The sequence below is a fragment of the Trachypithecus francoisi genome, unplaced genomic scaffold (assembly GCF_009764315.1).
Source record: "Trachypithecus francoisi isolate TF-2019V2 unplaced genomic scaffold, Tfra_2.0 Lachesis_group0, whole genome shotgun sequence".
NCBI lineage: Eukaryota > Metazoa > Chordata > Mammalia > Primates > Cercopithecidae > Trachypithecus > Trachypithecus francoisi.
In genome coordinates, this window is record NW_022681453.1 from 23,751,790 (window position 1) to 23,776,780 (window position 24,991).

Consider the following 24,991-nt stretch of genomic DNA (forward strand, 5'->3'; position numbering starts at 1 on the left):
CTCTATTCCCCATCCCTTCATGCTGCAAGTAGGGGCATTGAAAACACGGGTTATTCAAAAGCACACTGGAGAAAGCAGGAAGAGCGCCACCTATGGCTTGGGTATGCTCCATTTCGAGGATGGAATCAATCCACTGTGGCTCCGAGGCCTGCCTCCTGCTTGCGACAGTTAAATGCCTCCAGTTTTTGAGTTATTTAAAGAACATACCATTTTATGGGCAAGAGGAAGCACTTTAATCTGCAAAATGATTTTTATCACAAACTAAACATCCTTGTAACTTTTTGGTCCTCTGCTTTGGTCGAAGTTGTCTCTCCTTGGAGCTCAGACAGCTGTTGGAGCTCAGAAGATCTGCCTCCACCCTGCACTTTGCCCTGCTCGCTGGTACCCTGGTGCTCTCCAATTCCTGGATCTATGTGGGATGTAAGAACTCAGGATCAGGACGCTTACACTCATCAACATGGGGGCATTTTCTTTCTCTTTTCTTTATCCCAGGACTTGAGGGAGAGCAAAAAACAAACCAAAAAACAACACAAGAATTCCTCTAATTCAAGGTTTTCAGCCTTGACACTTGAACTTTTGAGCCAGACAATGATTTGTCATCAGGACTGCTTTGTGCAATGTAGTATGTTCCTGGCCTCTACCCACCACATTAGCACTCCTCATTAGGGGACAACCAAAAATCTCCGTGGACATTGACAAATGACCAGGGATGGGGGCCAAGATCCCCCCTCATTTCCCAGTTTCCCATTTCCTGGTTAAAAACCACTGCTGATAGCATCTTTAAAAACATAATTCCTTGTAGTATTATGTTGTGAGACTGAGGGAACCACCGCCCTTCTTAGAACTTTACAAGAGACATACAACATATTCCCTGAGGAGAACTGACTTAAAGAAACTCCAAGATACCAGCCTGGGAAACATAGTGAAATCCCATCTCTACAAAAAAACACAAAAAGTAGCCAGGCATGGTGGCATGAGCCTGTAGTACCAACTATCCTGGAGGCTGAGGCTGTAGTACCAACTATCCTGGAGGCTGAGGCTGAGGTGGGAGGAATCCTTGAGCCTGGGAGGTCAAGGTTGCAGTGAGCCCTGATGGTGCCACTGCACTCCAGCTTGGCCGACAGACCGAGACCTTGACTCCAAAATAGCAATACTACTCGCTGTCAGGGCTGTGAAGCCACATAAGACTTGACCCATTAAGGACCAGAATGAAGAAAAATGTATCAAATAGAAATAATTTTACCTAAACATTGGCAAGAGGAAAAAGACATGGAGGAGAAACATAGAACTGAAAAGCAGTGAGGCATCTATATGGCGAGTTCCAGCATGGGTACTCAGCTTCTCACTTTCACAAGTAAGAAAATGGAACTTTGGCCGGCCGCGGTGGCTCAAGCCTGTAATCCCAGCACTTTGGGAGGCCGAGACGGGCAGATCACGAGGTCAGGAGATCGAGACCATCCTGGCTAACCCGGTGAAACCCCGTCTCTACTAAAAAAAAAATACAAACAATTAGCCGGGCGAGGTGGCGGGCGCCTGTAGTCCCAGCTACTCGGGAGGCTGAGGCAGGAAAATGGCGTAAATCCGGGAGGCGGAGCTTGCAGGGAGCCGAGATCGTGCCACTGCACTCCAGCCTGGGCGACAGAGCGAGACTCCCTCTCAAAAAAAAAAAAAAAAAAGAAAATGGAACTTTAAGGTTAGTGCTGGGTTTCCTGGATTCACAACCCAAAGCTAAAAATGTGGAAGATGTTTGGTGTCATCAGAAATGATCCTTCCAGTAAACGCCTAAAACTCACTCACTCTGCAGAAAAAAGCCAAAAATGGTAAAGCTTCACTTATTTGGACAAATGTGGGAGAAGTCATTTAAAATAAGCAAAAGTGATGGATTTATAGAATATTTTTCAAGGGAAGGCATTTACTTGCTTTCAAATGCCAGCAGTAATTAAGTGTGAGCTGGCAGAGGTCCTTCCTTCAGGATTGGTTTGAATGAGAAGACAGAATTTATTGAATTAATATAAGCATTGTTAGGCCGGGAAGAAGGGCTTTGAGTTAGTCTGTCTTCTCCATGAGCTAATTAGTTGTATCTTCACACAGGCAGCTGGCTGAGACCAGCCCAAGAGTTCCAGAATAGTGGGGTTCCAATGAGGCTTTGCTTCCAGGCACAGACATCTGTGCACCTTGAGGTACTGATCAAGTCAGTCAGGAGAACCAGGCTGGCTTGTGTGTGAAGGCTGGACTGTTTGGGGGCCTCACTGTGTGAAAAGATTTGGATTCTAGCAGTTTCTTTCTCTACAAGTTCTAATGCCTGGAGAGATGGAGAGGCCTATTAAGGGAGTTCAGCTGACTGGAGCTGGGACATCACTGCTTCCTCAGATCCCAGGCAGCCTCCCCTCCAGCTATCAGCATGTCTTGGCTGTCCCATGCTGTCCCCTCAATCTCCGACTGCCCTCCCTTCTCTCCATCACCAGAGAAATGTGACTGCCTAGGGAGCAACCATGTCTTGAAAGGAGAAAGAGCAAGAATAAAGGTGTCTCTGAGGGGCCTTGGTTCTCCTCCCCTAGTTCTTTTAGGCGTTTTGTTTTGTTTCATTTGGATAAAGAGCTAACATTTAGAACAATAATAGAAAAATAGAAGTACTTGTCTGGACGGTCTAGCAGAGGTCCACAGTGACTCTTATGAGCTGTATAAAGGACTGTCCCTTCTGGAGTCTAGTAATTAAATCTGAAGGAGTAGTCCTCAAATCTTGTTAGAGAATGAATTTCTCAGGGTATACTCTTCCTGTGGCTAAGAAACCCCATCCCAGCCCCTCTCTACTGGAACCATTCATCCTGGTCAAGTGTCTTTCTCAGAATACCTGGGTAGGTCAATAGAGATAAAAGAGAAGCGCAGCCCACTTCCTAGTTTCAGCTGGCACTAAAACAAGAGAATGAGTTGTGTGTGTTTTGGTGGAGGTGCCTCCTGATTGAGTCTACACACTGGCTTGTGAACCTGTTGTCTGTACTAAAGAAGTTATCCCAAAAATGAGGCTCTATGTACACCATAGACAAGTACTGTCCTCCCCATGTCCTTTCAGCATGAACTGAGAGAGGGGCAGTCTCAAGGTGGCAGGTGTCACAGAGGTCACTCTCATAGTCAACAACTGAAGAAGACTTTCCAAAACAGCAACTCATTGCTTTTGCCCCAGATAAGCCTTATTCCCAGCATCAAGAAAAGGATTTTAATGGTGTGTGGACTCCTGGTTCAGTTAGAAGTTGGTATCCAGAGATGTCATTCCTTATTTATCACGTACTTATTCAGCGGGTCCAGAAATGTTATGCAAAATTTGATGTTCATGCTTATACACTTTATTCTGAGGAGCAGAATTATGGTAGCCATATTCTTAAAGTAGTTTGAAGCTCAGCATTAAAAATTAAGCAACAGTTGGCATAAAGTGATCCCTTAATTTTTCTTTTTTGCCAGCTTTTCCAAGCCAAAATTTACATACCATCAGGGTCATCCATGTTAAGTGTAAAGTTCAAAGATTTTGAGTAAACTTATAGAATTGTGTGACCATCACAACAAACCAGTTTTAGAATGTATCTACTATCTCCAAAAGACCCTGCGGCTGTTACAGTAAACTTCCCTTAATTTTTGCAGCAAATGTTCTAGAGTTGAAAAGAAAGCTCTTTCTACATCTGCAAGGCTGATCCATTTTTCTCCCTTCCAAGAACTCTACTAAAAAATTATTTGTTGTTTATCTGAAATTCAAATATAACTGGATGTCCTGTATTTGTGAAATCTGGCAACCCTAATCCAGGACCAAAGCAGAATTAACCAAATAAATGAATGTGCATGTCTCAAAATAAATGTACTTTTCTGGAGCATTGTAAATAAACGTGCATTATTTTCTTAGTTTTGAACCATTTGGGTTCTAAGATGGTCAGAACCTAGTTCCAGTTAGAATACCAGTTGAGAACTAAGCTACAGACACACCCTGAATAATTCACAACCCAATTGCTGTTTTACAAGCAAGCCTGGGACCTCAGACACTCGTAGGATTATGTGCTACATTTCCCTTGAAAGGCTAAAGTGGATGTAATTGTTAACCTTGCAGCTCACAATCAGAACTGGAAAGGTGACTTTTAGGGGCACAAATTATAGGGAAATCATTCTTAACCATTTTGGGGGGCGGTGTCACAAACTCCTTTGGGAGAATCTGATAAAAGCTGTGAACCTTCACCACAGGAAAATGCATGTATACATGTTCACAACATTTTCCAGGTAATTTTATTTAGGTGGGAGAGGTTTCATAGCTTCCATGACATTGTTCATGGAACATTCATTCAAGGGTTCAAGAGCCTGAGCAAGTTGATTAAAACCATCCTGGATTCTTATGCCTTGCTTTTCTCTTCCTCCTGTTTGTGTGGGAAGTGAAGTGAGGATAATGGCAAGGGAACTGACTAACTCAAGACACGGCTGTGGCTGGGCTTGGTGGCTCATGCCTATAGTCCCAGCACTTTGGGAGGCCAAGGCAGGCGGATCACTTGAGGGTCAGGAGTTCAAGACCAGCCTGGCCAACATGGTGAAACCCCCATCTCTAAGAAAAAAATACAAAAAATTAGCTAGGCGTGGTGGTGGGCACCTGTAATCCCAGCTACTCGGGAGGCTGAGGCAAGGAGAATTGCCTGAACTCAGGAGGCAGAGGTTGCAGTGAGCCGGGATCACGCCACTACACTCCAGCCTGGGAGACACAGTGAGACTTCCTCTCTCTCAAAAAAAAAAAAAAAAGAAGAAGAAGAAGAAGATGCTGGGCACGGTGGCTCACGCCTGTAATCCCAGAACTGTAGGAGGCTGGGGCGGGCGGATCACGAGATCAGGAGATCGAGACCATCCTGGCTAACATGGTGAAACCCTGTCTCTACTAAAAATATAAAAAATTAGCCGGGCAAGGTGGCGGGCACCTGTAGTTCCAGCTACTCGAGAGGCTGAGGCAGGAGAATGGCGTGAACCCGGGAGGCGGAGCTTGCAGTGAGCCGAGATTGCGCCACTGCACTCTAGCCTGGGGGACAGAGCAAGACTCCGTCTCAAAAAAAAAAAAAAAAGAAGACATGGCTGCTACTTTTGGCCATCAGTGGTAAGACCTGGAGCAACTTGCCCACACTTCATAGACTTGTGTTCACTCTTGATAAAATGAACAGATTAGCCTGACTCTGTTTTCACAAGTTATATCCTATGGATCTACTGGAAAGGTATCTGGGAAGGACTCTTTTAGGACCGGAAGCACTGCACAAATTTTGTAGGAAAAACGAAAGTTTTAAAATCACTATACTACATGGTCCTCAAAGTCACCAAAATACTCTGAGTTTTAAGCCATCTGATTATCTGATTCTAGATTCTAAAGAGTAGAAGCCAGGCGTCAGTTGGGGAGGATCTGGGTATTCTTCTTCTCTGAGTCCAAAGAAAAAAGACATTTGGTAGGGACAGGAGAGAAAGACATCCCAATCCTCACTACTCTCCAGTTCTGCAACATTTCTTTCTTCCTTTCAGCTGCTCTCCTTCCTTCATTTGAGCTGCTTTCCTTCCTTCATATGAAAAACTCTCTACAGGTATGATAATGATTTGTCAAAAACTACCTACATTTTCTCTGGCAAAATGTTTAAAAAATCCTTTCCCAATTATATGAATTTCCCTTTGGGTGACAAAGATATGCAATGACTTATTATATCATTATATACTATTATGCCAATGATACTAGTAGACCAAGTGGATAAAGGACAAATGTGCTCACTCTGAGTTTTATAGATGGCATCTCTGCAGTGCCTTAGAGGCCCCTACAAAGTAGGCTCCAATATTACCTTCCTCGTTTTTTTAGAAGAAAAGACTAAGTGGGGAAAAAAGGTTGAGTGACTTACACAAATTCACCCATCTAGCCAACGGCAAAGTGGGATTTCAAGTCACAGCTCATGCTCATACTATGTTGAAGAGATAAGTTATACCACGTACCACTAAAAAAACCAAACAGGTTTTATTCACTCATTTTTCTCTCAAAAACAAATAATCTACCACTTTAAGGAAGTGTGTTATCACACCCAATGATATGAACCATAAAACTATTCTGGATGTTTATTTGATACTTATTGATGCTTAAGCAAGTCTACTATGTTCACAGTTATCACCTCAAAGAAAAATATATTATTTCGTTTTTAGGTTTTATCTTATCTGTCCTTGGTCCTTGAAACAGCAAGAGAAATGCGTACACTCTGTTCTTACTTGTTGTCATAGGATACCAGCTGCCTGCTGGGAAAAGCATACTGGGAAGTACTGCTCTACACTTTGTGTTAAGACTTAAAAAATAAAAAACCCAGAGTCTGTGTAAATCACAGACAAAGTTGACAAATTTCATGGCTTAGTCATGGTTAACATATCAGATTTCATGGCTTGACAGAGATTAACAAGAAAATCATATTAGAGTTACAACGATGAGTAGATTCTTAGATATTTGATAGAGAAACTCTAGGCCCTCCAAACGCCATTGCCCACTGCACAGCCCTCTTGTCCTTCCTCCTGTGGCTGGAGCCTCCACGAAACCAGGGAGAGCAAATAAGATCTTCCATTATTGGTCACAATCACCTCACCTCCTGACTATGGCAGGAGTGAGCCAGTGCCTAGCCGGCCCCAGAGAAAGGTCTTAGCATCCGTGAAATAAAGTGAGGTTTAATATTTATAGCTTAATTCATAAAACTGTAAGGAGAAAAAAAATACCTCATTTGTACAGAACACAGGTATTTTACCCAATATTGCATGCACTAAGGAGAGGAATGAATGATCATTGTTGGAACTATGTTTTCAGTGAAAATTAAGTTTCCATGTCTTTACGAGGGAGCAATTCAGCAGAGGCCTTGTTGTTAAAAGTGGCATGCGAGCAGGAACTTCAAAAGGCCTGCTGACTGCCTGCCGAGCCATTTGGCTGGAGGGCTCTGCATATCCTCTTTCGGGTAAGAGGCAGCTTACTTGTCAACTTTGCATAAAAGACAGCCAATTTGTCAGCCATTTGCTTTAATTTTGTTTCTGAGTCTTCCAAGGACAAACTCCATATACCTTCTGGTCTTTAATATCATATATCTGACTGAGGCATGGAAATTCACTCTAGTGTCTCAGGCTGGTTTCCTTCCCAGGCCATCCTCCTGGGTCTTATAGGATGTCCTTAATCAGAACCACATTACTCGGCTAGAGGAAGTCCTTGTGCAGACGCTGGCAAGACACTATGGCAAAAGAGTTTCAGAACATCAAAGGTCAGATTGGGAATAAAAGCTGCAGTTATCTGTTGTGTTTTCTTTAGTTGAGAACATGAAGGCAGGGTGCCTAATTCCTGAGGAACCAAGATTTGGATAAGTAGCAGCCACTTAGGAAAGGAGTTCCATTGGCCACTGAGCACAATGGCCAGTTGTGGAAACGGAAAGTCCTTACATTCCAAGTATTCTGGACCTGAGCAAGGATTTTCTCATTTTATACAGATAGGTTTTTATATTTCAGTAACACCCCTAGACTGGTAAAACAAAAATAGCTACATCTTGTCAAAAAATATAATTGTCACTGGACTGTGTAAATGTATACACATACATATACTACATATATGTATGTTAGATATATACATATACATAATACATATTTTACATATATGTGTTAGACAAATAAAGCACATTTTAATCATAAGAGCTACCATTTATTGTGCTTTTTTTTTTTTTTTTAAAGTGCCAGGCACTATGCTAAGCACTTTCCATGTATTACTTTGTCTCTCAACAAACCAGCATGGTAGGGACTAGCTTTGTCCGTATTTCACAAATAGAAAAAACTTGAGATTAGAGAAGAAATTCAAGGCACACAGTTAGACCCAGAGCCAGAAGTAGAATCCAGGAGTGCCTGACCCCTGAGTCCAGCCAATTGAGCCCTGGCAATTCTCACGTGTTCCATTAAGATGAATGCCTAAGCTGACTGTGAAAAACAGGGGCGGAGGTGAAGTGATGAGCCACATCACTTCACTAACACATGGGTGTGAAGGAGTTAGGCGTTACTCCAACCCTGGATCTTCATCCCATGGAGGCAGCCTGTAGGCTTTGCAGATGGAAGGCAGGGTATGAGAAAAGGAAGAAGTGATTGCAAAACCCCAAGACCTACCTCCTTTACAAATGTTGCCCAAGATCAGCCTGGCTGGGGAGACTCTGAGAACTCAGAGGGACCAGAGGACTTCATGGAAATCTATCCCTCACCCACTTTCAAACTGATAGACTTCCCTTCTCATGCATGGGCTTGCCCTAGAGATTTGGGGCAAGAAACATTTCCAGTGCGCCTCTACCTTAACTCACACCACAGGGGCAGCTAACAACTACAGAAGGAATGAACTTTTTCATCAAATGTCCTTCCATAAAACCATTTCCCAGGAAATGGAACACAGCATGAAGCGAGCCGACTCCAATTTTCCACCAACAATGAGCATGGTGGGGCACACGTACTATATTGAAAGGATTTTCCTCCAGCGTTTTGGCAAGGCTGTCTCTCAAGGAGACTTACCGAGTTGGGCTGAGGTCTCATTCCCCTCCGGCCAGCAGGATCAGAATGTTTAATATGGTCCTGTCTCTTCAACACCCATGTGTAAACTACCAATAAACAAGCCAGCAAAGACCTGCAGGCCTAATTGCCTTTTAACTCTGCCAAGATGATAAACTCCCAGAGCAAGGAAGGAAAGACTTTCAGGGATTTAACAAGTTTATCTGCCTGCCACTTGAACATTTTCTGTCTGCCTACACTTCAGTGAATTCACCAATAAAAGGATAAAAGGGCCCAGAATGTCAGACCCCTCAAATGGCCCAGAAGTCCCAGATTCAAAACGTATGACCAGCAAAAATTAACCTGTTAATTGAGCTTCGTTTTAGGTGTTTTTAAGATCTGGAGCAAAGAAGTGGGGCCACTTGACTCTTTCTAGCACTGGCCATTTCTCTTTTATTGACCAAGCCCTAGAAATCTTTACTCACAATAAAGAAAATAGTTTTCACAAGGAAACTGGGATAGGCAACCCATTCTGAAACCTCTAAAATTTTAGAGCATTATACTGACAGGAGAGAAACTATACAAACCTCGGTGGTGGGGGAAATGGGGTGTATCATACGGGCAGTTGTAAGATTGGTGTTTACTTCTGCAAAGATATTTTTCATCTCTCCCTGAACCGACTTGCAAATTAAGCGTGTTGGTTGTTTCTGTTGGTTTGTACCCTACTACCCAGAGAAAAATACGGAGAGCTCTTTACCTATTGAAGTCAAATTGGGAAAGCAAAGCAATACCAAACAAAGAGACTTGGGGTAAGTACAGAGAGGTGGTGCCATTCAAGGCGTTAAAGTAGGATGAATGAGCATCACCTCTGGGAGATCATTTCACAATCTTTATCAATATTAATGTGCAACTTTCCTTTTAGGAATTTATTCCAAAGAAATCATTGGATAAGGAAATAAAGGTTAAGCCCAGAAAGCTTTAGGGAATTCTACTAGGGAACATTTTAAAACATCTAAAGTTCACCATTAATAACTGGCTAAAGAATGCAAAATTCTATACTCTGTAACTATAAACATGATTCCACAGGTGTATATTTATTAATGTGGAAAGGTGTCCAATATACAATGTTAAGTTCAAAAAGCAGATTATAAAAACATTTATAATATAATCCCATTCTTTTTAAGAGGCTATATATAGTAAAATTAGAAAGATACATAGTTCACCAAAATGTTAGTATTTCTGGATGGTGGATTAGAGGGGAGTTTTATTTTCTTTGGCAAGATTTTTGAATTATTTGAAATATTTAACGAGAAAAATGTATTGCCTTTAGCAATGTTAAAATACTAAGGCAAAACAATAAAATTGAATAAAAACAAAACATTCCCACCATCATCATTACTGTCCTGATCAACAGGAAAAGAGTCACATCTGAAACAACATCATGGGAAGACCCAGCTACCCTTTCTCAAGGAGGCAGGAGGAGAGAACACTAATGGATTTGGTCTTGCCTTATAACAGCACATATAATTGTTGTTCAAGTATAGTCTCCAATGAGATGAGAATGGAATGGGCTCAAAATCCCAACAGGTGTCTTCCCCAGGAGACCCAGGTGTCTCTCTTTCCTGGAATCACGGTACAAATGTCGAGGACTCGCCTATTAAGCTAACCTGTACCACTTAATAAAACAGGAACAGCTCTTAAGTAGAGTGCTTGCCAACTGAAAAATCTGGAGTACTATTTTTCTATTAAAACCTTGTCCATGTTTTTCCTATTGGAACCTGGAAACTGGACAAATTCTGAAGAAATCCAAAAGAATTTCTTTAGAAAAGAATTCTGCTAACACCAAAAGCTCCCAAGCACTACACAAGGCAAATGCTAGGTTGCGTTATGCTGAAATGTAAAAGCAGAGTTCCAATCCAAAGTGATGTGTCCTTCACACCAGGCTTTGTGTGCATCAGGGTTTATGCATTTGTACACTGATCCCCACACATTTCTGCATCTCCCTACTTCATAATTTCATAATCAGTTCCAGATTTCCTATTTCTTCCACACCATAAGGCACAGAGTTCCGGATTTGAGAGATGCAAGGTTTAAGGGTATGAAAGTACAGTGAAAAGGACGATAATGATAAAACCAAAACCGAAGTTTTGTTTCATATCCACTGAGAAGTAACAAACTGAGTATATACTTTGGGACCCATCTGATCTTCAGAAACTGTTGGAACATGGTAGACACATACAAAAATTTCATGTGTAAAATGGATCCTTTGATTGGTAGACCTCCTTACCGACGAAGCTATAAGTGTTCCTACATTGCTATAATAAACACATCAGATTTGGATATGCCTGCCAAAGCACCATAATGCTTCTCTCAAAATTCAGAACTCTGTCTTTACATTACAAGACAGGGCAAACCGAAAGATCAGGTTAATCTAGGATAAACTTCATCTCTTGAGTTCAAAGACAACTGGCCTCTCTAGGGGTTTCAATCAAGGTTTCTTTGAAGGATTGCTCTCAAATTCATTAAAGAAATATCACTGACTTCACAGACTTTGGCATTAAATAGATAACCTGAGCTCTTCATTGCCCAGCAAAATGACTGTTCACCTTTGAAGCTCTGCAAATTGGGATTAAGTTGACTGTTTGCCTTTTACCTCAAAGATGACTCTACTCCATTGACCAGTGAGTCCCCAGGCAATGACCTGGTTGATCAATGACATCAAGTTTATCTCTACAATGTGTCTCTTAAAACACCCGTCCTTTCATGGATTGGCTTTGTTATGATTTTTGCTTTAGATATAGTAGTACTCTTGATAATAATGCCAACCCCCATAATAAAAATTCAGGAAATGAATCATATTTTAAAAATCCAAGTGTAATTTCCAACTAACATGAAAGATGTGTGGGGTGTTTTAGATGTATAAACTCAATTTTTAAACCCTGCTTTGAATTTCGTCTCCTCAATTACCACAGAAAATGAGGTGTCTCATCAGACCCGGGAGTGAGCCCTATAGCAGCACGGACTTGCTTTTCACAATGACTCTGCACATTCTGGAGAAGGCTCAGCATAAACACATAGGCTTTCACCCTCTAACCCCACCGTCTGCTTCCTCTGCGCCCCATAATCTAAAACATCTCTTCTTCGCAGGTATATGGTCTTGGATTTGTCACAGTGTACGGGAGACTTTATAAGGCCAATAAAATGGCAGCTGCACAGAGGGAACTGGGTGGCTTTTACCGACTCCGAAACACCACTGCCTTTAACTCCCAGGGATCAGGAACTTGAAAGCACTCCGATTCACTTAGCTCTGTGTTTGTCATAAAGTTAAGGCTAATCAGATTTTCCCCAACTTGCGGCCCTATCTTAAATCCTCAAGCTGCTCCTATGCAAACTTAACTGATGGAAGATGTGATTATGCCTTCTCAGGTCATAAATTCTAGATATTTATAACATAACTGTTGTCATTTAGGCCAATTAAGATGCTTTTACTAGCTCGGAACAACTACCTGTGGGGCTTGTCAAATATTCTGACAGTGGTTTATGACCCTTCACAGTGATTTTATCTTATAGGGATATGAAAGATGGTTGCATGCAAAAACAGCCAGGAGGCCTTGAAGCACATTCTTCTTATTATCATCATCCATACCCCATTTCCATTCTGTCCCCTTTGTTATCCACTAAAACCATGATTTGACTCTAACTGCCCCCACCAGAGTTGGTTTCTTTGATCATCTTTTTTTTCTCCAAAGACCTAAAAGAGGGAGATAACACCTCTTGAGACACTACTATAAAACATCCAAGTGGTGGGCTGGTTAAACACCCAGCTGGGAATGTCAGACTTCCGCATGCATAACATGTCCCTAAAGACAAGTGGGTTTTACTTTTCACTTAGGGCAAACACTCCCTCATGAAAAGCAAAAGAGGATGACAACAAAGAACGGGACATATTTGGGGATTTCATAGACAGGTTATAGCTTCTCCTTTTCCCTTGTGAAATATCACTTATCTACTACTCTTCCCCTCCTGCCGTTTCTTCTTTTAACAAGGCCCCTAAGCACTGATTTCAGGCACTGTACTAGGCTAGGGATACAGGGATCAAGAAACACCCAGGCTGGCTGGAGACACAGACACCTTGATAATTATAATGCCAAGTGTAACAGGATAGTCATGCACAGCAAATTCTGGAAACACTGAAAAATGGCATTTCACTTTTGGAAGGGAGGTGGTCAGGGAAGGTTCCTTGGGAAAAAGAATTCTTAGTCTGGGCCTTAGAAAATGCCAGGAGACAGCTAGGCCAACTGGGGGAGAAGAGTATTTCTAGGAGGGAGAGCAAGAACAAAGGCATGGATTGGAGGAGGACACCGAATACGTGGAAAATGCCAGGCAGGTGAGTGCTCCAGAGCATCACATCCCTGCTGGGCAGCAGTGAAAGTTGAGGCTGGAAAGGAAAGTCACGGCACACTCCTGTGGGACTTTGTATTCACAGGACATAAGCTATTTCCTTTCTTGTTCAAAGGAGGCCTGGTATAATGGTGCTCTTTTCATAAACCCAACTGGACAGAGTTGGGTAAGAATTTTTCCATCCGAATCTGTTTGCTTCATACCGCTATCCACAGCTGGCATTGTCAAGTTCCCCAGACTAACTTGACAGACATAACTGTTTGAAAATCCAGCCACACTTCCTTTGGTAAAGAATGCTTTGCTTTCGATGACCAAAATAACACTATTTGTAGAAGCCAGGTAAAGCACCCAAAATTCCACCTGATAAACAAACATGAAGTGCTGACTCCATACAAAGTCCTATTCTGGGAAAGAGTCAGAAATGTGGTGGAGAAGGCACGACCTCAGCAGCCAGTGGATTCTCAAGTACGCAGTGATATATCCTGGATCTTAAAATGTAATGGTCTTTTATCAATTTGATTTTTTCCTTGTGTTTCTAATGATGACAGTTTGATTGAATTCTACCAAAGGAAAAAAAAAAAAGTATAACATCTACTTGGCCAAAGTAGGATACAAGTGTGGAAAATACACCATAGCATTTGAAATTCTGCAGTATGGGCAAATGCAAGCTACCAGCAATTTCTTTCAAATTAGCAGCTTAAATGTGCTACAGAGACACAGGAATCAGAGTAGTAGTGCTAACGTAGGCAGTCCTCAAAATGATCAAATTGGAGTTCATTTTCAAGAGTCTTATGGAAGTTTTGCTGCTGTTAAAAATTTTAAATATTTGACTTTGTTTGTTTATACTCTGCCTTGGTCCAGAAAGGATTAAAGCATCTAATACCAAACAGAAGAGGGTCATATTACTGGAAGAGTGAGTGCTTGAGTTTCTCCTCCTCATATTAGAAGAGGAGTGAGGGCTTGAGTTCCATCTGCCACACAAACGCCAAGTTGGTTCCAACCGAGACTTGGACCAGGCTGATTCAAACCTAGAAAATGTTTCTAAACCAGAACATTCGGATTTGACACAAAATTCCCCAGCTGTTGAGCAGCAAAGGAAGAACTGTGAATCTATTTCTAGAGGAAGGCTGGGAACCAGTGAGCTTTATCACCTGAGCAAAATTCCAGATAAAGAATTCATGTTCTCTGATTTGTTCTCCATGCCCACATGTGACTTGTCTCTGACCTGAGGATGGTATAAAGTGGCATAGTGCAGTGGGAGGCACAAGCCCTACTACCTGGTTTGCATTTCAGTTTTACCACCTGGGCAAATCACCTGAGGTTTCAGTCCCTCAGTTTTGTCACTACCACAGAGGATTACTGTAAAGATAGAAAGAATTAATACATGAAGATAGTGCCTGGCACATATGAAGTGCTCAGTAAATGTTAGCTGTAATTATTATTTTCTATTCCTCTCTTAAGCACAGAGACAACAACAGAAGTAAAGACCCCTACTCTGTCATATTAAATATAGTGAACCCCAAGGTTCTCTTCAAAGAATCAGTATGTCAGTATGTTCAGCTCTCTTATTCTTTGATTCTCTATTTATTTTATTTTATTTATTTTTGAGATGGAGTCTCACTCTGTCGCCCAGGCTGGAGTGCAGTGGTGCAATCTCAGCTCACTGCAAGCTCCGCCTCCCGGGTTCACGCCATTCTCCTGCCTCAGCCTCCCGAGTAGCTGGGACTACAGGCGCCCACCACCACACCTGGCTAATTTTTTGTATTTTTAGTAGAGACGGGGTTTCACCATGTTAGCCAGGATGGTCTCGATCTCCTGACCTTGTGATCTTGCCTGCCTCGGCCTCCCAAAGTGCTGGGATTACATGCATGATGAGCCACCGCGCCCAGCTGATTCTCTATTTTAAAGTTTAACTTCCTGATTCTCTTGGCCCTCTTGCTTCTAGTTTCAGTAAACAACATTTTCCACCAGTTTTAATCAGAAGTTCACATCTGTTCCCCTGGTCACCTGTTTCCATCCTGACTCATCCTGGTCACCTGCTTTGACCTGAGTCATGCCTGGTCACCTGCTCTGACCTAAGTCCCCTTTAGTTACCTGTTCCTAACCGTCTTTCCCACCGAACTACTCACCCTGCCACTCTGGTTCATACACCTGCTCTCTTTAAAACAGCCAATCAGAATTAGCTTAGACTGAGCGGTCCAACCCTAGCCAATAGGGGAAGGACACAGCAGCAGGGCCCTTCGTCAGGAATAAGAACTCCTTCCCCTCCCCTGTCCAGGTGTGCTCTTGCCATTGTTCCATCTGCAAGGGGCACCCTTTCTGCAGAAAGTAAAAATTGCCTTGCTGACAGAATTAAATTTATGTTCAAGAGATATTTCTTTGCAGCACTGGGGAACAAGCATTTTGCATTTCTAACAGTCATAAGGAATTTCCAGTCTTGCTTCATGTACAGTTTCCAAAGGAGAAACTGCCAATGGTGATCAAGAGAAGGAGATTCCAAGGAAAATTGGGTTAGATTCCAACAGCTCAAATTATGGCACATTCAGAATTTCAGAGGAGGTTTCCTAAAGGAGCATATCTAGGCTGTATCCAACAGGTAGGATGTAGGCAGATATCAGGGCATTTCAGAAAACTGCAAGCAATAAGCACAGAGATGTGAAAAAAGGAATTAACACTATTTTTAGAAGAGGCAAAACAATACCTCATCATCTGGGAATGGTGGAAAGGTCACAAAAACTGCACAGGGGGACCCATGGGGGAGGAATGTGAGGACCAGTCTGAGGTAGTTGAACCTAATATGGTTGGAAATAGGGAGGAACTGACAATGTGTCGCCAGGGGAAGGACACAGAGAAAGCGGTGTTTTAGGAAGGTGAACGTGGCTGGGGCATGCAGGGTGGATGGGATGGGGAAGTTGTGAGTCAGGGAAACCACCCCAGACTGGTGCTGAGAGGAAGTGGTGGATGGGAGAGGCACCCTGTGGGAAGAACAGACTGACTTTGGCCAGTGACTAGACATGAGGTGTCAATGCTCAGGGTCTGGACTCTGACGGCATGGGTCTGAGGCCCAGCTCTGCCACTCAGCAGCCTTGGTTCGGGGCACTGACTCAATGGAAACCCAGCTTCTTCCTCTGCAAAATGGGAATAAGAGTGCTGACTTCACCTGGATGGAAAGCACTTAGCACAAGGTCTGCTCGTCCCAGAGTGGTCAGTAAATGGTAACCATGTCTGTGGTGTCAGTATGATAAACAAGAAGGAAGAAAAAAATGAGAAAACTGAGGTTCTCTACCTGGTCCTGAAGCCACGGAATGAGACACAGTACTGGCTGGTCCCTAGTTCCCTCTTCCAGAGACCTCATTAACATTTAATATCAGCCACTTAATGCCTGACAAAGTGAGATGTCACTGTAAATGGAGTCTTGTTTATTACATCCCTCTTATTACACACCCCATCCATTTCCATCTCTCCAATGGAAACCAAGTCTTTCCAAAAAGGAAAATGGTGATAGCCTTGTTTTATTTAAAAGAAATAGCTTAGGCTTGGTGCGGTGGCTCATGCCTGTAAATCCCAATACTTAGGGAGGCCGAGGCAGGTGGATCACTTGAGGTCAGGAGTTCGAGACCAGCCTGGCAACATGGTGAAACTCCATCTCTACTGAAAATACAAAAATTAGCCAGGCATGGTGATGCATGCCTGTAATCCCAGCTACTCAGGAGGCTGAGGCAAGAGAATCACTTGAATCCGGGAGGTGGAGGTTGCTGTGAGCCCAAATCGCAGCACTGCACTCAAGTGTTGGTGGCACAGCGAGCCTCTGACTCAAAAAAAAGAAGAAAAAAAAAAAAGAGAGAGAGAAAGAAATAGCTAAGTTAAAAAAAAAAAAAAGTAAGTGCTTTTCACTATATTTCATACGAAGAGGCAGGAAAAAAGACGACACATTGTACCAGTGATTACCTGCCCATTTTAAGCCCTGTCAGCAACACAAAGACTTAAACTGAAGTGAAATCCAGGGCACATTATCCCTTTAAGCCCTTGAGTTAACTCAAGGGGACTGAAAAGCATGTCTGCATTTCTACAGGAGGTTTGTGGTGGGTTCAGAAAACATTTAAAGAAGTACCCTATTATCTCAGGTAGGTGTGTTTCAAAGAATCTAAACTGAATGTGCGTCTGTTTTGGTTCCTGAAAAATGTTTCTCAGCTACTTACGCTTCCCAGAGTCCGTCTTGCACAATACAAATTACAGAAGTGAGTTGTCTTGCACAATACAAATTACAGAAGTGAGTTGTGTTTTACCTAGTAAGTCTGGAATGAGCAGCTAAGGAAGTGGTAACACAGGGAAATGTTTCTTTAGCATGCCTTTTTGACCTTTGCAGAACTGTCCTTGATGGCCCTGAGCATGCCAGCCTTTGCCTCCCAGTTAAGCTTGAGGTATTTGGAAACAAAGTTTCGAAAAAAGCCACACAATCAAAGGAGGTCAGGCAAATGACTTGGTGCTGATCAGCACCAATGATTAGCCCTGGTGGTTACTGATATAACGACCTTGGATCCTTTAAGAAACCAGAAGTAGGCCGGGCGCGGTGGCTCAAGCCTGTAATCCCAGCACTTTGGGAGGCCGAGACAGGCGGATCACGAGGTCAGGAGATCGAGACCATCCTGGCTAATACGCTGAAACCCCGTCTCTACTAAAAATACAAAAACTAGCCGGGCGAGGTGGCTGGCGCCTGTAGTCCCAGCTACTCGGGAGGCTGAGGCAGGAGGATGGCGTAAACCCAGGAGGCAGAGCTTGCAGTGAGCTGAGATCTGGCCACTGCACTCCAGTCCGGGCGACAGAGCGAGACTCCGTCTCAAAAAAAAAAAAAAAAAAAAAGAAACCAGAAGTAGAGGAATGATGGAGTAACTTCCCTAAGTTCACTAAAGCGTATTTGCTGAGAATATGCGCTCCAGTCAGCCTAGGCTCTGGAATCTCTGAGCAATTATCATTTTTTCCATTCTTTACACATGCAACTCATTAACATTATAGCATAAACGAGTTTTACTAGCCAGGTCTGCTTATTTACTGAATAAAGCCCAAGCCAGTGATTGCTTTTATTACAGAAGGAAATTCATGGCTTCTCACCAATCCTTTGGATAAGGTGGCATTGGAAAAGTAACCTCTAACAGACACATGGTACAGAAGAATTGCTACTGCTCACCAGAGATATAAAATCCAGAAGGAAATGACTTTAACCACCATAGAAGCTCCACAGTACTCACAACTTGTCATCCATGCATAACAGCACAGGTCATAGGTCCTTTCAGACCTGGAGTTCCTTCAACACATTCAGAGCCAGGTGACCCAGGTCAAGTAACATTTCTGAGTCTCAGTTTCTAGCCTTTAACATGGAGCCAATATCTACCCACCTCACAGGACACTGTACAGGTCAAATGGATTAGTGCATAAAAAGTCTTTAGGATTACGCCTGGCCTGTGGGAATCATCCCAGAAATATGTGCTATAGCTATGAATGTAAAATCATAAAAGCACAATCTCTATCCCACTGAACAGTGTTGTCATTCAGGGCTCTGAGTAAATTATTTTCAGTGGACAAATCATCTCTGAATGAGACAGGAACAAACTGAAACTTGGCTTCAGCTCCACAAAAATGTTGGGTCCACTCTTTCTTCAGAAATTTCTTTTTTTGGCCGGGTGTGGTGGCTCACGCCTGTAATTCCAGCACTTTGGGAGGCTGAGGCAGGTGGATCACCTGAGGTCAGGAGTTCAAGACCAGCCTGGCCAACATGGTGAAACCCCATCTCTACTAAAAATACAAAAATTAGCTGGGCATGATGGTGGTTGCCTGTCATCCCAGCTACTTGGGAGGCTGAGGCAGGAGAATCTCTTGAACCCAGGAGGCAGAGGTTGCAGTGAGCCGAGATTGCGCCACTGTACTCTAGCCTGGGTGACAGAACGAGACTCCGTCTCAAAAAAAGAAAGAAAGAAAGAAAGAAAGAAAGAAAGAAAGAAATTTCTATTTAACAATCATTTTTAGCAGAGCAGATCAGATTGGCCATATGGGTGAGCCAACGTTGTCACCTTAATATTTAGAAGCTAGGCAAGATTAATGAGAAGACAAGAAACACAGGACCACAGAGCTGCTCAGGCCCTTAAGAACCTTTTAGTTTAACTCTTTCTTGGTAGAGGCACCACAAAAGAAAGTGTCTTTCCATGGGCCCCAGGTCATGAAAGAGACAGAAGCAGGCCTGAAGTCATCAATCAAGGGACTTTCTGTACCCTTCCACTTTTAATTTAAAATATTAGCTGTTCTGTGGAATTTTAATAGAACTTGGATGTAAAATCATTGGGACTTGGTGCTTTTTTATCTTTTTGGAAGAAGGGGGGTGGTAGTCATATTTTAGCTACTGATTTAGTCCTTTTAGTGGTTACTGATATATTTAGGTTTGCTTTCTATTTAATTTTGAGTAAATTTAAAAATTTTTTTGAGGAAATTGTATCTAATTTTTAAAATATATTGGCACAAAGTTACTCTAATACCTTTTATCACAAAAAGCCTCTTTGTATCTGTAGTTATGCCCCCATTTTTCTTCCCAAGGAAGCATTTTGTATCTTTTCTGCTTCCTTTTTCTTGTTTAACCTGGACAATGATTAGACTACAGATGAGAAGTCAATAGAATTTTCTGCAACAATGGAAATCTATTATCTGTATTGTGTGATATGAACAGACCTGCATTGTCCAATACTGTAGCACTAGCCACTAGCTCAGTGTGGCTGTTGAGCTCCTTGAAATAGGACTAGTGTGACTGAGAAACTGAGTTAAACATTTTGTTGCATTTTAACTAATTTAAATGTAAATAGTCGTGTTACCATATTGTATCATGCAGGTCTATTATATACATAGGGTCTTTTCAAAGATTCAGCTTTTATTTTGAAGACCATCTCGTATTATTTTTGTTGTTGCTATTTTCCATTTACTTATGCCTTTGCCTTAAATATTTTTCCTTCCTTCTAATTCTTTATGTTTACTCTGACTGTTTTTATGAAGACCAATCAGTAGCCAAGAAACAGACTGGGGCAGGGTTCCATTGAGGCCCGAATCCCTTCTTCCCTGGATTCCAGTCCTAAAGGCTCAGTAGGAAAGGCCTGGGAAAAGGTGATTGAAAAAAGAAGATGAAAAGCGGAAGGCTTCTAGATGAAAGCCAAGACAGGAACCTGGCTATTAAGAATCTTTTCTCTCCTCCCCAAAATGAGTTGGTTGACTCCAATGTGACACTGAAATCAAAACGCTTGAAGAACAGTTTGTAGATTTGAACTCCCAAGTACCTGAATTTCTCCTTGGGACTAAAGCCTCTGACACATGATACTTTGTAGAGAGTGTCCTGCTAGCCAGGCTGAAATCCGGACACCACGAACCTTTCTTATATGAGGAATTTTTACATGAATGGAGATGAGAACCAGGAGCTTTGCTATCCAGGGATTTCACCATTTGGGACTAAGAAGCAGAGATGGAAGGAAACAGATGCAGATGAACTACCGTAAAGGGACAAGAAGAAATCTCTCTTTGTCTGGAGGGAGTCTGTCTTCAAGCTTTAAGATGAGACCCACCCTCCATAAAGCAAGGATTCATTACACTTCCAGTCCCCTGGGCCTCGCTGCTCACTTGGAGCTACTGAGCAACAAATACCATGAAGCTCACTATCACAGGGATGCCCAGGGAGTAGGGTGGCAGGGATGCCATGGCTCCCAGAGATGATCAGAAGCCAGTGCATGATGAACTCTAGAAGGCTTAGGCTGCTTCTGCTTTGATGCCTGGGGCTGGGAGGAAGCCAAAAGGCTTATCCCAAAAGGACTCTCAAACACCAGAAATAAAACACATTGAGACTTACAGTGACTTGAAGAGCATGTTAGGTAAAGTTAGCTTTTGACTTCCAGTTTTCCTGATGATTTTATTAGAGTAATTCAAGGTTTCTTATGATATTCCCTGCCTCTTGTTACTTTTGAGTTGTATTCTAAATGACCAAAGTATCCTAAACACCTACATCGTGTAATTACCTGTATACTTAGAAAGTGACTAGCTGTTCCCTGATCATGTCTTTCATTAAATAACCAGTTGCAGAGCTGGGCACTCTGCCAGGCTGGGCTTGCGATGGTAAACCACATAGATAAGGTACTTCTCATGAATGGATGTTCTACTGAAGACAGCAAACATGTTAACAAATAAATAACTTAATTCATATGGTGACAAGTGCTATCAACAGTATAAAACAGGAAAGACAGGACCTGGAGGGTGTGAGTCCTCTTCAGGAGGTTACAGATAAGCTGTGCCCCACATGATGAGAAGGAGTCAGCCTTCCAACCACAGAGGGGCTGGGCTCCAGGCACATGAGACAGCAGGCTCAGAGGTCCTGTGTGGCCATAAGGTAGTCGTACTGGTGGGAAGGGGTAGAAAGAAAGTGGGGTACCATGAATTTGGTGAATCAGTACAAGGCTCTGTAATAGGACAGAAGAGAAGGATACAGGGAGCCAGATCAGGGGAGACCTTGCGAGCCAGTAAGGACTTCACATTAATTAAAGGCTCATGAAATATTTGCAGCTACTCTCCCAAAGTATACTGTCAGGTAAGACAGTTTTTATTTTGTTTTGTTTTGTTTTGAGACGGAGTTTCACTCTTGTTGCCCAGGCTGGAGTGCAATGGTGCAATCTTGGCTCACAGCAACCTGTGCCTCCTGGGTTTAAGCAATTCTCCTGCCTCAGCCTCCTGAGTAGCTTGGATTACAGGCATGTGCCACCACGCCAGGCTAATTTTGTATTTTTAGTAGAGACGGGGTTTCTCCATGTTGGTCAGGCTGGTCTGGAACTCTCAACCTCAGGTGATTTGCTTGCCTTGACCTTCCAAAATGCTGGGATCACTGGTGTCAGCCACCACACCCGGCCAATAAGACAGTTTTATACTTCTTTACTGACTCTCAAAGCAAAGTAGACCCTGATCGGGGGTGGGGCAGATTACACTGGTACTTTTTGCTCAATGAGTTGAGCAAGAAACCAGGTCTTTCCAAGAACTCTCATGTGTCCACAACCATCAAAGACACTACTGTAGGAGCTTCACAGAGCTCAAGGGCCTCCCTGGTGGACACACTGTCAACTTGAATAGGCCCAAATTCCTTGGCAGTCATCCCTGCTTCTGCCTCTAGGTTTTACACAAAGATTTTTTTCTTTTTTTCCTGCCACTGGGAAAAGTACATAACAACAGGTGTGCCACTTGAAAATTAAACAGAGAGTAAATACCCAGAGTAGCCAGGCTGTGATCTAGATAACACTGGAGAATCTAAGAGTGGGAAGTCACGTAACATAAAAATAAGAAAGAAGGAATCATGGCAGTAATGATCGGTTTGGAAAAAAAAATAGATGGAAAGAATTTGGAAGGTAACAACTTCCAGATGGTCCTGGTGGTGAAGATAGCTATATATAGAGAAAGAGAGGCTAATTAGTTCCCAGGCCGAGGCCCCAGTTTCTGTTAAGTAAGTGATTGTCTCATGGTGGTTTAGTTCAATACTAGGGGACACACACCACATTGCGAGTAAATTAAGTATTTGGTTTTTTTTTTTCTCCCCAAGCAATGGGAATTGCCCAACCTTAATACAATTAATTAAGACTCAATGAATGTTTAATTGAGTTCTGGTGCTTGTACCAGGGACACAATGGGCTCTTTGTTTTGGCCAAGCTCCTAAATATTGGGAAAAGGAAGAAAGGCTGAAAAAGAGCAAGGGTTAGTCAATAGCTTTCCCCTAAATGCTCAGATGCACAAGTTGGTTTCCAAACATAACAGCCAATTCAGTGAAATCCAGGAGACTGCCCTTGGAGGAGGCTGTGGACCTTCCAGGAAGAAAGGAAAAATATTGCCTGACACCTCCAGGTTGGCACCGAAAGTTACAAGCTAGTCTTTCAAACTCCTCCTCCAAAACTCTAGCTCTGCCAACTAAATGGACCATCTTTACAGTGCATGCTCAACTAAACTCCCACTTGATTTCTTCCTATTGTCAAGTCAGGGACTCTCAGCAGTGAAAAGAAGGTTGAGAAAATTTAGGAGGTGAGAAGTCATTGGAATGCTCTTTCCACAATACTGTGACCAAATGGACAGCTTTTGGCCAGCCACCAACCATCACCTGACAGGTGGCTGGATAAAGATGTGGGGATTTTTATCACTCCCAAATCCACACTATTGGCTTCTAAGAGAATTCCACAAAGAGCAACAATAACAATTAAAAAGTCCTTCCATTTGTTTATCATGTATCTATTCTATGTCAGCCCTGTGTGTGGCATTCCACTTCTATTATCTCATTCAACTTTCACAACAATGTTGAGTGGTCAGCCCTCTTATCATCTCCCCTGGAACACATGCAAAGCTGAAGCTTTGAGATATTAAGTCCTTTGCCCAAGGTCTCATAGCTAGTAAATGGAGGAACTGCGATTGCAACCAAGGATGCTTTACCTTGGAGTCTGCACTGACTCTTGCTCACACCTGATACTGTGCTGAGTTACTCTCTGAATGAACTCCCATTGGGCAGACGAGCTGGAGGAATTGCCAAACAGCTGGTTCTCTCTATGCACACCAGCAGAAGAAGGCTTGATCTTTTAGCCAAATAGGAAATGTGTGATGCGTGCCCATATACATATCGACCTGCAGAGCTGGCAAGTGGCAATTAACACTGTGGATCCATAGAACATCAGTTCTTCTCATCTTGGTCCAGTTGTACCTGAGAACTAACTGATCGGAGAAGAGAAGCAATGAGGCCCAGGGTACCAGGGTATGCATGACCAAGAGGTTCAAGCTCATATTTTTTTTTTCCAGGAATCTGTTCTTAATCCACTGCTAGAAGGCTGTCAGACTCTGGGAAACCGGGTGAGATGGAGACAAGGAGGCAAGGACTATTGCCCCCAATACCCAGCTCTCTATCCTCTTAAGTTTGGTTTCAGTGGAAGCCCAAGGGGTGGCCCAAAGACATCTGGCTTGGCTATGTGTTATCTCCCACCCCCACTCCATCCCATAGGATCTTTAGCAGCCTGAGGTTATTGCAGTCCTAACCTAGAACTTTGGGATGACTCAAAAGAAGATATAATTCACCTAAACCATCATTACATCATAACATTTAGATTCTTGGGGATAATTTAGACCAGTATCATCTCTCACCCCAATTAACACCAAGATCCTCAATGTAATTCTGTGAAAGAAAGGAAGGATGAGAAGAAAGAAGGAAGGAAGGAAGTTGGTTAGTCAGCTAGCTGTTTCTGAGAGGCTAAAGGGTCCCAGATTAGTTTTGCCAGGACTAAACCACAAGTATTCAAATTCCTAGTATGTGATCTTCCCATTTTATGACTTTGTCCCTATTTTTTTCTAGAGTACCCATTGTCCGCCTGTCTATTTATCCATCTAATCAAGAGAATCCTTATTGCCTATTATCTCCTAGGCATAGGGAAGTGCACACATGAGTAACCTCCCTCTTTGGTGGGCTTTTGTGGGCTCTAGGATAAGTAACCAATGTCTAGTACTGTGCCTGGCCTACATCAGCACTCAATAAATGTTTGCTGAAAAGATGCAAGAAAGCACCCAGATAACATAATCTGGGGTAGAACATAAGGACCCAGGAACACCCCCAACAACTGAAAGAGTACTTGTCATAGAGAATACATTCCATAATATCTGCTGAATGAATGAGTGAGTGAATGAACAAACAGAATTGAGTTCAGCATAACCTACACTGTGGGGCTTTAAGAACACCAGGCAGTAGGGTCTCTGGAGGGTTGACTCCCTCACATGACCTTTTCTAGGGGGTTTTATCTTACTCGGGAGCTAAAATCCCAGGAATCTGGGGTCAGAAAGACCTGAATTAGAATCCTGCTCTGGCACCTACTCATCATATGTCCTTGGGCGAGTCAGTCTCTTATTCTTGCTCTCTATAAAGACAAAATAATATAATTTCCCTCATTAAGTTGCTGGGAAGATTAAAACTTGGTAAAGCAAAATGCTGAAGAAAAATGAGCAAATCCTACATGGATTCCTAACAGATGTAACTCAAAGCTTTTAT

General features: G+C 42.7%; 1 protein-coding gene across 1 annotated transcript in view; it reads right to left on the minus strand.

The window, feature by feature from the left end:
* The window catches only part of ERC2 (ELKS/RAB6-interacting/CAST family member 2), a 1,005,625-nt gene that overhangs the window by 115,368 nt on the left and 865,266 nt on the right, over positions 1–24,991 (minus strand). The gene's annotated exons all lie outside the window — the stretch shown is intronic.